Source organism: Dermacentor silvarum, chromosome 2 (assembly GCF_013339745.2).
Source record: "Dermacentor silvarum isolate Dsil-2018 chromosome 2, BIME_Dsil_1.4, whole genome shotgun sequence".
In the NCBI taxonomy this organism is placed as follows: domain Eukaryota; kingdom Metazoa; phylum Arthropoda; class Arachnida; order Ixodida; family Ixodidae; genus Dermacentor; species Dermacentor silvarum.
The window spans coordinates 128237626-128250504 of NC_051155.1; the positions used below are offsets into that span (position 1 = coordinate 128237626).

At 46.1% G+C, this 12879-nt stretch overlaps 1 protein-coding gene and 1 non-coding gene across 2 annotated transcripts in view; both read left to right on the top strand.

Annotated features, from left to right (window-relative positions):
• The window catches only part of LOC119441750 (calcitonin gene-related peptide type 1 receptor-like), a 152705-nt gene that overhangs the window by 39471 nt on the left and 100355 nt on the right, over nt 1–12879 (top strand). The gene's annotated exons all lie outside the window — the stretch shown is intronic.
• On the top strand, nt 989–1060 carry Trnal-cag (transfer RNA leucine (anticodon CAG)). The gene has a single exon. It is a non-coding gene; the product is annotated as a tRNA-Leu (tRNA).

Sequence of the window (12879 nt, forward strand, 5' to 3'; positions counted from 1 at the left end):
TCTTTCGTGGGGGATAACATTCAGCAGATCTAATAAAAACCATCGAACACGTGCTTCCTGCGCAACGTTTTGGTGGAAACGACATGTTTTATCCTTATAAACCCACCGTTGATAGCATAAAATTGGACTCTCAGCTGCATGCAATATTCAATGACCCTATTATACAATCTACTAATCTCGTATTGATACAAGCAATGTCCCAGCTTCGCCGGCGTCCTCAGCGAAGCGCGCATGACAGGCGTTTGTAAGAAGTGTTTATCGGCTCGTAATCTCGCCCTCCTGCGTTGTCCGAGACGATTCCCCGCTCGTATGTCTGTTCAGATGTTGGCATCGTATACTTCCGTTTGGCTGGCTGTCTTTGGCAGCGTGCGTGGTATGTAATATATGGAGACCACTGCTGAACGCTGCCTGAGAACTTGGAGTATGAGAAGAAGTGGATGTCAGGAGAAGGCTGAAGGTTATTCTACTTGTTCATTAGTATACTGTTTTGAAGCAATCAAGCCGGACGCATATTGCAGCTGCTTGCTTTATTTGTTTGTTTTATGGAAGTTCACAGCGTCTCACTATGCCCCTCCGCCCTCACCTTCGTCTTACTTGCGGATGATGTAATAAACGGTAAGAATAGGCATGCAGCAAGCGCGAATGCTTACTCACAACCATGTGTGTTTAGGCCATAAGGGTGCTGGTAATTCTGCACTTCTGACAATTCATAAAAGAGGCTGTATTATGAAGAAAACAACGCTGTGAGGGTAAAATATATGAGGAGGATGTGCTTCAATGTCACACCGCGTATATATATATATATATATATATATATATATATATATATGTGTGTGTGTGTGTGTGTGTGTGTGTGTGTGTGTGTGTGTGTGTGTGTGTGTGTGTGTGTGTGTGTGTTTCTGAGTGGTGGCGCTGGTTCACACTCCCAGGATTAGTTATAGTTGTAAGGCATAAATATAATACCCCAGACTGTGGATGGGAAAACGGCTCCGCGGTAGCTCAATGGTAAGAGCATCGCACGCAGAATGCGAAGACGTGGGATCGTTCCCCACCTGCGGACAGTTGTTTTTTCATCCATTTTCATTTCCATTCATTTACCATTTCTTTAATTCAATTAGTAAGTGCAAGTAATTTCCCCTATGTTGTTCTTCGTGTCATTTTTCGTTGGCTTCTTACAATATGATTAACATTATTCGGGCCCCTCGGTTCCCTTACTTCTCGTTCATATATATATATATATATATATGCCATTAAACCTCGAAACACGGCGCCTGGGTGGCGTATATAACCTGTGGTATGATTGAGGAAAACCACTCCGGCGCGCAGCAATTTGGGAGCGCCTTATTGCTTCCTTATGTGCACCATCTCTCGCTCCGTAGACACGCTTGGTCTCGCGTTGTCGTGAAGCCCGCAGGGCAAAAGTATAGCGTTCGTCTCGCAGGCGTAATGCTCGCGGGACGGAAACCTCGGTGTCTCTGTTTTGTTACAGTCGCTGACTTCCCATCCTGCTGACGATTGGAAGCCTGGGAGCTGCAACGTGACCCGGAGATGCCACGAGAAAAAACGAGCTCTTCGCACGCTTGCGCAAATAGTGAAGATTGTCGTTGCACTCGGAGCGCGCACACGGTAATGACTCCCGTGCGGGCCTTTAGAGGAAAGTTTGCTTCCACAATCCAAACTCTCATTTCCCCATTATTCTGCGCGGGGAAAACAAATACGTTCTGAAAAAACAGAATCGGGACCTAGATTAGTAAATGTCTGAACATTAATTCTCATTACCTCACAATAAGAGAAAAAAGGATGCTGCGTGACGGCTGGATTACCCAAGCAATACCTTTGAGGAGTTTTGAATTATCCCAGAAGTCAGATTCAGTGTAAGTTACTCTATGAATTAAACGTGCAGTGTCAATAAAATGATTTTGTGATTGCTCAAGGAGAGAACATCTGTCTTATGCAGGCGTTCATAACGAAAAATATAGGAGCTGGGTCAGAGCCTAGGTTTGAGTTTCAATTTGTTTTCACCGCGATCATATTACATTGCTCTGACACAAATCACATTCAAAAAAAAATTGCGGCGTGGAAGGCGAAAAAAAAACTGCTATTTGAAACTCAGCATGACTGGCCCCACATCCCAGCGAAAACAAGGTGGCAAAGTGTCAGCATTGAAATTGTAATGGATGCTTTTATAAAGTTTATTACATGTTATAATACACACAAAAGTGGCACAGTACAGAAATACACCAACAAGCAACACGGGCCAATTATTCAAATGAGGAACAAAGAATAAATGTATCGCAACGTAAACCTTCTCCATTGAAGGCAAGCTACAAGAAATACAAACTATACTATTGAACAATTTGCTGGTATTATCTCATGCAGAACAATGCATTTCCAATAATACTATCAAGATAACATATTAAACACGTCACTTCGTGAAAGAAGGCTCAATCGCTCAGATTAAAATTCATTAAGAAATTCGTTAAGTGTGTGCGGAAGTGTGACTTTTAGCATTTGCAAACCATAGTTTGTTCTGCACCGGGGAATGCTCCGGTACTCACTGTGCCTAGTGAACAGTGACGAGGCGTTTAGCTCTAGACATATACGGCCAAGGTATTCATTTCCTTTGTTAATTTGTGCTTTATTTACAGAAGTCTTGTAATCTCTGACGCTGACGCGACATTCTATTTACCAGTTAAACATATTTGACTTGATTCTCTTTCTCACACGCACAAAAAGAAAACGCTTTGCATTGATGTAAAGCTCTAAACTTAAGGTCAATGCATACTTTGCATTCGCGTATAGCCACGCTTCGCTTTCTATATAGTGTCAATGTTGTAGCAATCACATGAGTCCGCCCGATAGTAGTCTAAGCCAATTCACTGATGATACGATTTAGCTGGTTGAAGTTTGGTTAACTGTATTTTCACATGTTTAGGTGAGGTAGGCATTGAGGGCTTCTTTCCTGCTCGGAAAAACACCTTTATGTAACGCGTATTCAGCAACAGAAAGCTGTATCGGGAGTTTTTCATGTTCTACAATTTTGTTATTGACAGTTTTCATGTAAGTATAATATTTGAGAACTTGATTAACTAATTGAGATTAATAATGTAATAGGCGGAATGCAAAAAAATAATATGTCTCCAAACGATGGCAAACAAAATTGTCTTGGTTCTGTCCAGCTACGTCGCATTTGCATATTTTGAAATCTTGGTGCGTGATAGTTGGGAGAGCGTGTATAGTATGTGCGGTTATATATTGCTACAGTACTATTCCATCAATAAGGTTGCTCATAGCACGCCTTACATTTTCGAATAAGTTATTCCTCAGAATGTTGAGCATGATAGCCCACAAACAAATGTAATAAAACGTAACATTCACAGCGCATGTTTTTTATCTTAAGTCTTTTCAGGTTAATAAATACTAAAAGTTTGAAACAATATCGGAGCACAAACCTCGAAGTGATGTCATTTTACTGGCGCGGCTCTTTATGGGCAGCGTAGAGGCGCCTGTGCGTTGTTCTTATAGGACAGCGTGGTAAAGCTTTTAGGAGCGCCAGTAATGTTGGCAAACCCACATATATCGTGTCCGCGTTAGTCGGACCCGCGTGTAGTTAGAACGACGTCCGAGAATTTCAAGCGGAACGCTAAACCTTGCAGTCAACGCAAGCAGTCAACTAAGCAGTCAGCGCTTTGCCCTTCGGGTTAAACTGGCCCTTCTTTTTCTTCCGTAAGTTTCCTTATCATGATCAAGGTCCCCTTGGAGTAATTCATCAAGATAAACGTACTCCTGTACAGACTCTAGAGGCTGGCTGGTCATGATGGATTCTTGTTCCCTTTCCAGGCTATTGAACGTTGCCTGTGTCTTGTGCATAATTATCTGCATCCCTACTCTTGCACTTTCTCGCTTAGGATTCTCAGTTATTTGTTGCAATTCATTCGCAGCGTTACTGAACAGGACAATGTCACATGCAAACCCCCAGGATGTTGAGCTATTCGCCATTGATCCTCACTCATCTCAACTTAAACGTATGAGGGCGATGTACAAATGGCACAGAGTAACACGTGCAAAACAAAACCACAAAAAAAAAAACAGAAAAAAAAACAAACGAAACTTAGTTCGACAGATACGGCTTCATCCGCACTACATGCACAACTCTGGGTAAGCTCTTGCGGAGACTGGAGCTACTGTCACTGTCAGGAACGACCTCGTAGGTCACGTCGCTCAGGCGTCGAATCACTCTGTACGGCCCAAAGTACCGTCTTAGCAGTTTTTCGGAAAGTCCACGACGGCGTCTGGGTTTCCAAACCCGTCATTTATCGCCGAGAGTGTAGAGACCATATATATATATATATATATATATATATATATATATATGATGAGCTCGTTCCCGGCCAGTCCCGCCATAATGGGTATGTGCCATTGTGACAGAGGAGGTATTGAAGCCTTAAATGTGCTTACGTATCTTTAATGGGACATAGGCGTGTATTACATATATTTCGTGTTTCTCTTTGCTACAACTCTCCACACCGTTCTTCCGTCGAAAACGAGCAAACATCGCCGCCGTCTCACAGTGTACACGCACCTAAACTGGTGCTTGGATTTTGTCCTAACTTGTGAACAGTGTATAGCTTAAGCGTAAACATTGTATTGCAATAAAAGTTTGACCTGTGCGGCTCATAAATCCTGTATGAGATTACACGTTGCATAGAATTACAATAAAGACCGTTGTGCGCATCAATTAAGGCTAGCGTTGGGGCTAGTTGAAATATCATGCTTGTACCTATGAAGCAGCGCTGCATAGTTGAAACATACACAGGGACGAAAACAGCACAGACAAAGCGTTTCGTTCGGGCTGTTTTCGTCGCTGTGTATGTTCAACTTTACAGCGACGCTTAATAGGTACAAGTATGTACGCATCCCATTTAGCTGAATATAGCATTTAATTACCAACTTAAGGAAAGATTCGCTTCACATAGATTACAACATGCACGTTGTTTCCGCGTATCTTTATTTGTTTATTTTTATTCACTTATTTTGATTTCGTAAAAGGGGGGAGGGGGGTGCCGAGTAGAGTGGTTCAGTCAAGTAGGGTCAGCATCTAGAATAATCATATAACTTATATTTTTCTCCATGTGTAACAGTAAATTTAATAATACTGCAAACGTTTAGCTGCTTTCTCGCCACTTTCGATGTAATTGAGCGCTTTGCTAATTGCCAGAACCGCCAAGTGCCAACTGCTCGGCCTTCCAGAATCGATCTTCGCTACCCAGCTGACGCTGTGTTAGAGCAGGAAAGTCGGTCTTGTAAGAGCCGTTCTAATAGCCCGTAACGTCGATTAGACGATCGGTGGTTAGTGCATGCTGTTTCGGAAAGATTTACAATAGTGCCTTACACGATGCGTGTCCGCGCGCTTTTCTCTGGGTACCCTTCCCCGAATTCCCCGGTGCATGCTTATTCGCCGGCTACAATATCGCCCAATCTATGACTCTCTTGTGTGTAGTTTATTCGACCTTCTTAGCGCTGCTGGAAGGCGCGGAGGAGGGTTGGGAAGGAAGTGGGGCGGTCCGGTGGGGCCTCTGACTGATGGCCCATTAAGAGCTTTCTATCGGCCGAAATTGAGACGCCCGGCAATTAGGCTCGAAGCGGGTCATGGAGAGTGAGCCATCGAGACCGCGTTTACCCTGCGCTGTGGTTCGTTAGCGCGTCGCTTACGCTCCCACGTATCCTCACTTGCTACATCACCTGCAGCAGTGGTTGTGGGGGCAGCCAGAAAATGTTGCACATTCGGTGGCGAAAGTGTGTGCGGAATGTAGCAGTGCTCCGGAAAACAGGTAAACGGTCCTCTCCGGGCTGATCTTTGTGGGTCTTTTTGGCTGACTCTTTTCAGACACGTAGCATTTGGACCATCAATGCCGGATGCAAGAAGCCGTACATTTTTGCGCTCAATTAAGGAAAGGTATAATGAAAGACGGGCCACATCTTCCGTCATTGTTGTACCTTCGCCCTAGTGTGCGCATCGTTTGTAGCATCTCTCGGTTCCACACTGGTGATCATGTCAACCAACTAGGCCGATTGGCCACCTGGTGGTCGGTTCGCCGTCAAAGCCGCAGGTGGGGTGGCTGTCAGCAGCTGTTGAGTATTCCAGGGGCAGTACGGTATACCAAGAGCAGGTACTCACTCTTAGAAAATGTTCTAGCCTGGGAACAGTTTTTGTAATTATGGGCAAGGTTCACCGGTCCGCTGCTGGTCTAACAAACCGCGATGGTGTGCGAGCTGCTAATGTGAAAGCTAGATCTGCTACTCACTCTTATTTCGCCAAAAACTACCCGAGTTGGCTACTAATGAACCTTAAAACACGCGAATAATGCCTCGAACGTTCTATTGAGCGTAAAAATGCGGCAGTATGCACATCACTGTAGAGTTGGGATTCCCAAGACACATGTCCCGGTTTCGAAAAATGCCCGACATGAATCTACGGATCTGCTTGCACCTAATTTTTCAGCAACGCTGCTGTCCCTAAATGTCCCGAATTTACGTTGGTTGTGCCAGAAAACTAGATTGTCCCTGTTTTCCACCTTGTCTCTAATGTTTTCAGTGATTTAATCGATGTGCTTTTACTCATTTTGCCATTCCACTGCATATTTAGCCTGCAAGTTTAGCCTTGTCAGAGAGCACTACTGGTTCCCTTTGCCTATGTACCAAGACTCTCGTATCACTTGTGCTGTAAACAGTAATTCATTTCTTTTCCCTCAAAATTGCAAGGACTTCGAAGGTACCACGTTTATTTTAAGTGTATAAAGTGTCATGCGGCGCCTGCCACAAGGACACATGACGGATATGCGTATGCTTCAGAATAGCACTTAAACTGAAAGTTTGACCTTATCTCAAATGCAGTTTCATTATCATTCCAGGCACTTGCTTACGAAACGTCGGTAGTTTGCCATAAATTCATCCGACGATTGCACCGGGACATGCATTACTTTGTGTGTTGTGTGTACCGTAATCCACAGTGCAAGAGCGATCGATGGGGATGGTTGTCAAGTCCTCCATTGTTACATACGCTGATGCCATGCAAGAAACAAAACCAACATTTGTTTGGGTTACTTTGAGACTTCTTATCTCCTTTCGTCCAAGCATTATTTACGCTCGGCATCTGCGGACCCACTTATGCGGCTTCGAGAATCATTGATAAATATGCATTTATACAGGATCGCAGCTCTTGTTTTTCAGCCAACTTTCAGAATATCTTAATGGAGACAATGCACATGTTGACTGAGCAGCCGCTTGAGATTTACTCAACGATTTATGTCGATGATGGAAAATAAATCAACATGTGTTTTTGTGGCCACAACACGGTGAATATTTTGATGTCAATAAAAACAAGTGGACGTATGTTGGTGCTCCATGCACTTTCCCCGAACGCGTCCCGATTTCATGGTGTACTGTCTTGATTTTGTCCAGGTTTGCGCAATGTATTGTCGGGGTTTTCTCAACTCTACACATCCGACTCTTCGCCCTGCTCCATCATATCACATATCCTTCCTTATTGCGGCTAGGCCACATTTAGCATACAGCGTTATTATTTCTCCCAATATGCTACTTTAGCGACGAACCTAACGCCTACCGGGAAAATCATCTTTACTTCTGCGGTGCCTTATTGTACTTCCAGCCCTCCTTCTATTCCGGGCATCAAAAAGAAAACCGAATTGCCATCTTTAGCCCTGCGGCAGGCAATCCACTATCATTGTACAAGGAACACAGTGGATGCCTTAACTTTTGCACAAGTAGTTCGGTTTCCTCTCCAAGTTCAGCCGGTGCAGTGGTCATTCCCGCGGCATTCATGACCATCAAATTCAAGACATCACATTTGGCGTCATCGACAGCTTCCGAACAGGTAGCCCTCCATGCTTCTCTGCACCTCATAATTCCAGAACCGTCACATGCACGGTTTATATTCTCTGACTACAAGGCATCACTCCAGTGTCTTACGGGGCCATTTCATCACGCACTTCACGAATTAGTAGTCGCTGACATACGACTATTTCCACTCCATGCAATCGACAAAGAGCAAAACATCGCATATCCATAGAAAATGGGCCATTGCGGCCTCATTGGTAACGTGGGGATGCGGCTGCCAATCTGCCCTTGACGGTTCTCGTTATGTAGCAATAACACTGTCGAGAACGAATGCAGCGAAAAGGCTTCACTTATTAGCACGCTGGCTTAAACTTTCCCAAACGTATAGTCGACGAAATTTTCAAACATTCCTCCTCTGTATAGTTTGGATTCGCATCTACAGCTCCGTCTTCCGCCAGGGAGCTCTAAGCTCCTGGCGGAAGACGTTGTAAGCTGAAGAAACGCTTCTGTGCCACCTATTGCTCTGTGTGGCCTTTACAAACGCGTATTCATTTCGCGTCAGAACGGTCGATAACCCCACATGCGACAACTGTGGCTGCGAGAAGACAATTGCGCATCTTTGTGAATGTCCTCGCTGCACGGTACCTAGAAAGAATCTTTTAGCCCAATTATACAAACTGGGCCATCGCTATTTGTCAAAAGCGAGAATCCTGGGATACTGGTTCCAGGATTCCAGCGTCCTCGGCGAAAAAGGCGTTGAGCATGTCGTTACGCTTATTGGGGGCCAGTAGACTGAGCGACATACATTGGGAAGTCTGGTGCGCTAAATATAACTCTTGTTAAGTTTATTTTATGTTCTGTCCTGTTTTCGTTTCTTTTTTTGCTCGTGTACTTTCTATCTCCAGTTCCTCAAGCATAGGGTAGCCAGCCAGTTTATGCCCTGACTATAGCCTCCCTGTATTTTCCTCTCTCCCTTGCTCTCCTCGCTTGCAGGCCCACCCACTGCGCAACAGTAAGAGACAACAATGATAGGAAAGGTGAGGATGTTAATCAGACGTGTGTCCGGTTTGCTACCCGAAACTGGGGGGAAGTGAAATGGAAAATGGAGAGAAAAAAAAAGACCTAAAGGACTGAACATGCGCGCACGCAGGATAATGCACTGGAGGACTGTAAACGGTCGCTCAGGCAGGTGCACTTCACGAATTGCGAATGAACTTTTACGCCAGGGACGGTAATGTGGCCATGGTTTCATATTTTTCAGTCAGAAAATTGGGTAGAGTCCAGGCGTGTTAGAATTGTCTGGAGACAGCATCAACGAGCCAGTAGTTTTGCTGGAGACCTCTTCATTCAGTTTTATTCATGCCATGCTTAATTTCTGCTGATACTTGCTGTTGACCCGGCAGCTGATGTCGAATCGGCTAAGACGAAACAGAAGCTGTTGTTTAAAACTGCACATGTTACAAAAATAATGGAAACGTTGTAATAAGATATCGCTTAATTCAGCGTTTATTATTTTGTTCACACCATAGTGTGGCGCAAAAAAAAATCACATAGAAGCCAAAAGCGTTGTCCCCTGTGAACTCAAAAATTTAAAGAATAAAAAAAATTTAAAGTATGCACAGAGCACACACTTTTTATAGGGTACATGCGCACTTTATTTACGATTATTTACTGTTTTCACAGCGCGTAATGTAGCTGCAAGCTAGAAAAGCAATGACTAAAGAGCAGCACAGTGTTTTCTAGTGAATCGCAGTGAATATTCCAGCGACCTTGCTGTGGCCAATTTCACCTGCTTCAGGTACTTCTCTGAATAAACTTCTCGAAGCAAGTATCGCTCTTGTACATGGCGCCTTGCGCTTCCACATCAGGCCAGCACGCGGGTATGTCTTCCTTGTATGCACTATTTGCTATATTGTACCGCCCCACTCGGAAACACCTCTAAAAGATTGTCGAGAACAAAATCTATTTTTCGTAGAACTTGACGCAACATTCGCAGAAGTGTGCAACAAGCCCAACATTGTGAACGTTGCAAAAATTCGGAGGAGTTGGCGTCTTTGTAATTGGAAATATCTGGTAATGGTGTGAGGTTACACACAAAGAAGAAAGAAAAAATGTAGATACTGCAAGACCGTTCGTCAACCGGTAACCAGTGATGTTTATTCCCTAAGCGCGAGCGGCACCAAGCGAAGAAACCGGTGAGAAGGGACGATGATGAGCATGTGCTGATGAGGAGATAAAGTGCACTAAGTGCTCAGCCTACGTTTCCCTGCGGACGCAAGCTGCCAGTCTGGCCACGAGTTAGGCTGTCGCTTGGCGCCAGTGAAAGGGCTTAAGGCGGGGAATATTCGAGAGCTCAGTGTCGCGACAACGGCGATCGGAAGGGACGTCAACAGGGTCAAGATAGAGAGGCTGTACCTTGTCAGCTTAGGAACGCGAAGAGGAGCCCATAGCAACACTTCATTGCCAGGATGGAACGAAGCGGCGTGGTGAGCAGCGTCATAGCGCCTCCTACGCTCATGCTGGCTGGCGTCGGTTTTTAGGCGAGCGTGCTGTCGGCAGCGGGATATACGGGAGATGAACTGCTCGCAAGTGGATGACGAGGAGTTAGCAGGGCCAAAGAGAAAGTAACGTCGAGGGCAGAGGTGGGGTGGTGGTCGTTGGTGAAAAAGAAAATGTCGCAGTTTCGCCCGAAAGGCGAAGCATCGATTGCGATAGCAAATTAGTAGAGCGCTATTCGGAGTAGGGATAGTAGTTTTATCGGCTGCATAAACTTGGACCCATTGGCTTACTAACTGAATTAACAATCGTGGTGTCAGCGCGCTCAAGAAAACATGAATAGATCACACTGAATGACCGCAGCCAACGACTGTCAAAACGCTGGCAGCAAGCGCAAGTTCGCGCGGTCTATCGCTTCAACGGAAACTGAGCGGCAAATGCACAGCCCATACAAAGGACAGAGCCGTGTGGAGATAAGAGATGGTGCGGGCGACCGCCGGGCAGAGAAGTTGTTGGCAGAGGAGAAGCTGCCCCCCCCCCCCCCCCCCTCCCTCTTCCCGTTTCTTGCTTTCGCGTGGGAGATTGAGTGGTAAGATACGCCTTTGGCGCTAAAAGGGCTTTATTAGGCGCCGGAGCACAGCGCCGCCCCACCTCCCTCCCTCCCATACTCCAACGGCCTTTCGCGGGACGGTCGCGTTTGCTTTCTGCCGTGCGTTCGCCCTCTGTGATAGCGCGCGTCCCCCGCGCGCTTTCGCTCGCGCATACGGCGCGCGGCGACGATTTTATCGCCCTTGGAATCTATACGGAACCTCACGGCGACGGCGAAGGCGACGCCGACGGCAGAAATCCGGTTGAAGTGTCGTTATAATTGCTATCGCAATAAAAAAAAAAACGGGGAGTAGCTGGTTGCGCATTGTACAGAAGTAGTATAAGCAATGGAGACAAATGGTAGGATTGCGTCCGAATTGCTCTGGTACAGTTGGATGTACATATAAATAATGTCACAGAGAGTACAATGAAAACATTCGGTCAGTCCATTGGTCTGGGGATGGTAAATGGTCGATGTCTTGCGAATCATTTCAGAGGCACGAAGCGGCACAAACTACAAGTGTTTGTGACATGAAAGTCTTTCCTCGGTCGCTCAAAAGTCCGCAAGGGGCAACAAGACGCAAATAGACAGCTTGGATGAAGAAAGCACCCACCTCTGCACCTAATCCGGTGCTCAAGAGGGCAGTATCTGCGTATGGCGTGAGGTGGTCCACGGCGGTTACAATCCACCGATTGCAGCTATAAGTAGTAGCATGAGGACGCCCGTATAGATATATTCCTACTGCAGCGAAATGCGCTGATGGACACGAAACTGGCCGCAGCAGGCGAGCAGAAGCAGTAGTTGGTCTGTTGCGGCGTTGGCAACTCACGCATCACGTGGCGAATGTTACTGCGCTTGTGGAAAGGCCAGTCCATGGAGAAACGACTTTGAATGCAGTCTTAAGTTTTCCTTAAGCCTAAATGGCTAGACGTTGGGTCATCTTGCAAAGCTCCAAAATTTGGTGCGCAGCGAGCGTGGGACAAGAGCAACTCGATAACTGCTAGGGAGACTACATACACTCTAATGAATGCCATCAGAATGGTACACGTAGCGGCAGAAAACGCTATCTTTGAGCTAGAAGTATTTATGTTGTCGACTATGTCGGGCGTTCGGAGGATAAGAGACGCATCACGGGCGTTCCGAAAACTGGCCAGATGCGAACCAACGACTAGTGCTACAAGGCAACCAACCGACAGCCGTCAATGCTGAAACCACTTGCCGTGATAGGTCTGAAAGGTCACATAGAGAGCTTACGAATGCAGTATTTGAAGGTGGCAAGGATCAGCTTCAAGGACCATAGGTATTAAACGCTTATTGGCAGTCTTATAGACAATGTCAAAGTCACAGGCGTGTAAACGATGAGTTCAGTGGCCGAGGCATCTATATAAATTCTTGAACTCGTATTCGAAAGTATCGTATCCGTGTCGTTCATCTTTCTGGCCCCAGCGGCAAACCCGCGCAGTGTTTCCGCGGATTCCACGGTAGTAACAAGTAGGTCGTCGAGGACGATAGGGCAGATAGTATTGCGCAGGAAGAGGGCGCGGTATGAAGGCAGCAATTCGTTTTGAGCTGGCGCACGCGGTGTAGGAGGCACAATAGTTGCATCCATGGGCGCCACCTCTGCGTATGTCGGCACCCGGCACCCGGCTGCGGCTGTCGACACCCGGCAAGGCCCTGCGAGGTGACAGTGCTTGCCATATACATTAATTTTTTTCCCTGATAATGTCACGGAATGCAGCATTCGAAGGAGGAACATGGGTACCCGACTGGCAGGACGAGACGTGCCTGACGGTTCCTCGCCAATCACCACCCTATTGAGAAAGCTTAGCTCGGCGTCAGTGCTGAGACGAGAGTCAGCATAGGTCGGGGGTAAGCGGATGGACAGGAGTTCACGAAGAAGCTGACAAGTAGTTGTGATGTCAGCCACGGCTGGCGGC